Here is a 6,000-nt window from a genome sequence, read left to right as displayed (position 1 = left end):
CCACGAGTATGAAATAACATGAACATTTCACCACACCAAGCTTTATACCATTTCGACAAAGCCCCGCCCACAAATGAACCGTCGATGGTCTAATGCAGTGACACGGTATCATCGCACAGTGGTACTACTATTTATCCTACTAACTTTTAAGGGGGTACTACACCCATGTGGTAAATTTGTGACTATTTTTGCATTTTTCTCAAAAAATAATTACACACTGGTAACAAAAGTTATGTATATTATAGGGGCAAGGAATCCAATTACTACACTGACATTTCAGTGACTCAAGACAAGCGGTTCAGTATATATGATAGGAAACGAGGTACATCCTAGCGGTACCTTATTTCTGATCATAAATAACAAACCGCTTGTCTTGGTTCACTGAAATTGCAGTGTAGTAATTGGATTCCTTGCCCCTATAATATACATAACTTTTTTTTACCACTGTGTTATTAGTTTTGAGAAAAATGCAAAAATAGACACAAATTTATCGAGGGTGTAGTACCCCTTAACGCTTCTCAAATGCAGTGGCATTTTCAGCCAATCAGATGCGATGAAATACAATGGACCTGGCTAACATGACGATGGGCTGTCGGGTATAGTGGGCTATTCCAGTTGAAATCCATACACCCCATATGCAAGATGTAACTCTCACACAGGGGGTGTATATTTCAATGTAGTCACCCATTCCGGTAACCCCATTAAGAAGGCCCGATGTTACAGGGGGAATTGCCAAAGTTGTCCAAAATTGTCAAAAGTTTTCACTAAATTGTGCTCAGCTGCGCAAAGTTATCATTCACCATTTTTTTGCAAATTTGTGCAACTTTGCCTTAACCTCGAGAAAATGTGTGCTATGTTATGCAACTTCATTTAAAGTTTAACCATAACTTTGGTCTATTTTGAAAATGTTGTACTATTTTGGGCAACTTCCCCTGTGACACAGTGTCTTTTAGAATGTATGTATTTCAACTCGGAATTGCCCATTACATGGACAAATTGTAGTTGCCGGAGTATATTTTGATGCATGCATGGGAAAAGTCTTTCTAGACTAGTTCTATGCTAGAAAAATCGCATTCCATAATCGGCAAAGTTGACGACCAACTTAATTAAGCTGAATTCAAATTTTGGCCCTTAGACCACAAAGTCCACGGTGGATTTGCTTGTTGTACAGGGGTCAAAATTCAAAGTTGCCCCATTTTCCCTCAAAGAAGAAGGTGGAAAGACCTCATATGGGAGTCCTTCAAAGGATGTACTATGGCGAAGCTCCAGAACTCCTTCAACACCTGTTACTAGATCCTATATGATCATTGATCATAGTCTGCTGCGCTGAGATCCCACGACCATGTAAGCTGTCAGAATTCCAAGATCCAACCTGGTCAGCCACCAAAGTCATTCCTTCCGTCCTCAGCTCACTTATGGAAAGCTCTTGTTTATTTTATTTCTTCTTTAACCTGGGACACTCAATCAGTTGAAAACACATCTGTTCTTCCTTGAGGCCCAGGGATCATTATTAAGGTTTTAAAATACTACATACATTCAAATACACAATATTATTGCAAATTTAGATAAATACAATGCTTTCAAAATAAATCAAATTACAATGTAACTTTACAGCATGTTTAAAATACTATTAATACTACATACAAAACATATAGAATAAATGATCAAATAATATGGGGGACCATAAGCATTAAAACTACTTAAAAGATAAAACACTACGAAAATCAACCTATGAACCAGCATAGCTATAAAACGTTACTATTATTCAAAACTATCGATTGCACCAAATACAAACTAAATAATTCATTTAATGTCAAATAAAAAATAATTCAATATGGAAACTGATTGCACACAATAGTATTAAGACCTAGCATTATAGTATAAATACAACTCAAACAAATCTTGTTTTGCAAAATAAACGAATGAAGCCAAAATAAAGGGTTCACAAAAAATAACTCCCCCCTAAAATTTCGTCTGAAAATCTTGTTGTTTTGGCCAAAAATAATCACGTTTTCTAAAAATGATGCTTTCAGAAAAAGTTGCACTTTTCAACATCCTCATTTATGTCAAAATTAGCTTCAACAAATCATTATTTTGCACTACGTGATGGTTGTATGGGTAACTAAGGCTTCAGAGACAAAAAGGTGAAGGAAAAAAAAAACATTCAATTAAATCAATCGTAACATTGATACCGAGAAAGTTTTGTACATTTTGTACTTTTTTAAAGCATCATTTTGGGAAAATGTGATAATTTTTTACCAAAACAAAAAAGATTTTGAGAAGGGATAACTTTGGTAGGGTAGCAAACAGATGCCCCTATTCACAGGTTTTTAAATTTTTCAAATCAACAAAATGAATGTTAAGTTATGTAAAGAAATGTTTTGCAACTCCTAAGTTGATTTTACCATTTTTGAAACACCGGCTCAATAAAATTTTCTAGAAAAACCCCGTACATGTTAATTAGTCATTGTTTTATACTGCAAGATGATTGCATGGGTGACTGGGTAATCGTATACATAAAAATTAAAGAAAACAAAAACACCATTAAATAAATCAAAACATTGATATCGAGAATGTTTTTGTACATTAAATGTATAGGATGTGGAAAAGTGCAACTTTTTCTGTCAGCATCATTTTTGGAAAATGGGATTATTTTTGGCCAAAACAAAAGATTTTTAATGAAAGAACTTTGGGAGGGTAGGAAAATGATTCCTTTATTCACAGGTTTTTAGATTTTTCAAAACAACGAAATCTATGTCACGTTATGCAAAGAAATGTCTTGTAATTTTAGAGGGGGAGTTATTTTTTGTGAACCCTTTATGAAACAAATTAAAGACTGCAATTTAAGAATCATAAAATTGAGAGTTGTATATTGTTTTGAAAGTTGCTGTGCTAATTGGGAGAGGTGATTTCAGTTTAGGATCAAGTGAATTCCAGACCTTAGCCCCTCTGAATAAGAATGAGCGTCTACCAGCTTAAATTCTGGTATACCTGGTCCAATACCTCCAGCCAGAATTGGCAGAGCTTTAAGCGAGATCAGTCAAACTGATATGTATTACATAGTTCAGACATAAAAAAATAAGAATAACAAAATTAATTTAAAAAAATTGCAAACCATTATTTCCTAAATCCCATGAATTTGAGGGACAATTTACCCCAGTTTTTGAACATCGGAGCAACTTTAATTTGTCCTTTTGCGTGCATGGTATATTTTTGTGTGACTAAAATGAAGTAACTGAGAGGTTGGCCCATGATAAATATCAAAACCTCGCATTAGATTACACAAACATTGTCTTAAAAAGTCAAAAGAAAGAAGTTAGTACGCTCGCAGAGGATGATTTAAGCACTTCCCAGCAAGTCTTGCGGTTAGCACAGCTGTGTGAGTGAACACACACCACTGCCCGCCCACTGCATACACACGTGCATGGTTAAATTTGAATTTGGACAGATATATTTACAATAAAAACACCTTCTAAAGGTTGGTCGATTTCACATTTTATGTTATCTACAGAAGGTGTGGATTATCCTTCATGCATACATCACTTTAGATCTGAAATCGACCAACTAATAATGACACACGGGCAATTCTAAAACAACATCTTTTGCACAGAGTTCAATGGGATTTGAAAAGTAAAGTGGCAGTTGAAACTCTAGTGATAACACTTTTACAGTGCATGATGGGGCTTCCTTAAATCTGGTACGCTCGTAAAGCATTACAATCTAAAGTACATCAGACGTCAAAAAGTACGCATGAACCCCGTGCCCGGGTTTTGAACTTACAGAGGGCCATCAAAACATAAAATTGTAAACCCAGACAGATCATTTATTTTGCATTCATGGAGCACTGAACATAGATCTTATAAATGAAATAGAAAAATAAAGACATCCTAGGATTTTCTGGTTAATTGAACATTGTTCATGTCAGTAAACACACATATTATTTGAGCCGATTTAAATTAATAATGTAAACATATTATTGTTGTGAAGTCGTACCATTACGTGCCGAGTCGATTCATCAGATTTCAATCTGGATTTAGATTAAATTTAAATCTGATTTTAAAAAGCACATCATCTGTAACTATTATTGCAAGTAGTTTATACAGGGTTCAAAAGAACCCCCCCCCCTAAAATTACAAAACATATCTTTGTATAACTTGACATTTATTTTGTTGATTAGAAAAATTCAAAAAGCTGTGAATAGAAGAATCGTTTTTCAACCCTCCCAAAGTTGTTTCATTTGTAAAAACAATATTTTTGGTCAAAAATAATCACATTTTTTCAAAAATGATGCTTTCAGAAAAAGTTGCAATTTACAAAACGTTCTCGATATTAATGTTAAGGTTGATTTAATTTTTGTTTTTTTTCCTTCACCTTTCTGTCTCTGATCATTCAGGCACCCATGCAACCATCATTCAGTGCAAAATAAAGATTTGTTGAACTTAATTTTGGCGTAAAATGAGATTTTCTTTGATGTTTTTAATCAGCAGTTGTTTCAAAATCACTAGGAAGGAGAAATGATCTCTCCACGCATAAACTTGACCAAAAGAGTGAACATTTACCTGTATTATTGGGTTAGTTGAAGAATCTTGCATTTTGATTTAAAATGATGGCTTTCTTGGATAAAGGTCTAACACTCATGATATGGCCACAAGAGATTGGCTGCATACAGTTATTTGGCTGGATGCTGATATTCAACCTCATTGTTGGCCATTTGTTCTTTGTAATGTACGCATTTATTTAAGAGAGCCGTTGCTATAGATCTTTGCAACTGTTTCAGTCTACCATATGCAAGTAAATTTTAAGCCAACGAAAGAAATAAGCATCAGACTACAACATTTATTTCTACTCCTATAGTGATTTTACCATTTTTGAAACACCGACTGAAAACCCCATTCATGTCAAAATTCATGTCAATGAATCATTGTTCTATACTGAAAGATGATTGCATGGGTGACTGAGTAATCTGATACACAGAATTTAAGAAAATTAACTAACAATTGATCACGTTGATATCGAGAATATTTTTGTACATTACATGTATAGGATGTTGAAAAGTGCAACTTTTTCTGAAAGCATCATTTTTGGAAAAAGGTGATAATTTTTGACCAACAAAAAATTATTTTCAAAAAGAAAAAAATTGGGAGGGTATAGTTTTTAAATTTTTCAAATCAACCAAATGTATGTCAAGAAATGTTTTGCAATTTTAGGGGGGGTATTTCTCTTGAACCCTGTATCAATCACTTGCTTTTCTCCGGGAATATGTTTTAAACCCTACAAGAGCTTTTGTAAAGTTTTTTGCATGCATTGAACAATAGACCATATCGAATAAACTTAGCCGGAAACGTATAACAATTGAAATGGCAGACTTGTTAATTCCAAGCTTTAAGGTGTAGCTGTAGAGGGACAAATCTCTAGTGCTATAATCTGTGATTCCACAACCATTCATACCAATTATCTGTTTTATTGTATTATCATGTGAACTGCCCGTGCGCGTGGAAGCATCTTGGAGGGCAGAATTTTATTTAAATGAGGACGAATGGCGTAGTATTCGATATGGACCATTCGCTGTAGAAGTTATGATGGAACCGGATTAACTACCATTGCAATAGATGAATATATGTTTTAAATATATCGCCCTGCACTACAAGCAGGCTGCACTCGTCACCTGTGGATCTGCAATCATAGATTGAATACAAGATACGAGTGCGAGTGATGCATGCGATCCAGGTCTTTTCCCCTGTTCTTTAGTTCAACGCATACTGCCTGACCGGTGTAGTGCATCGCGATACAGGGTGTCCCTGAAAGAACTGTATCGTCGGAAACTGAATTTTTTGGGTATTTTAACGCATAAACAAAACATAACTAAATAATTAATGTGGTTGTGGGATATATCGGCTATCACATACATCACAATACTACATAATTTTGACAATTGACCACTCCGTTTTTGATATACAACAATTTTACGAAACTACCTCATTTTCAATCGGTTCCACGGAG

Source organism: Amphiura filiformis, chromosome 15, assembly GCF_039555335.1.
Source record: "Amphiura filiformis chromosome 15, Afil_fr2py, whole genome shotgun sequence".
Classification (NCBI taxonomy): domain Eukaryota; kingdom Metazoa; phylum Echinodermata; class Ophiuroidea; order Amphilepidida; family Amphiuridae; genus Amphiura; species Amphiura filiformis.
This window is presented reverse-complemented; position numbering follows the sequence as displayed.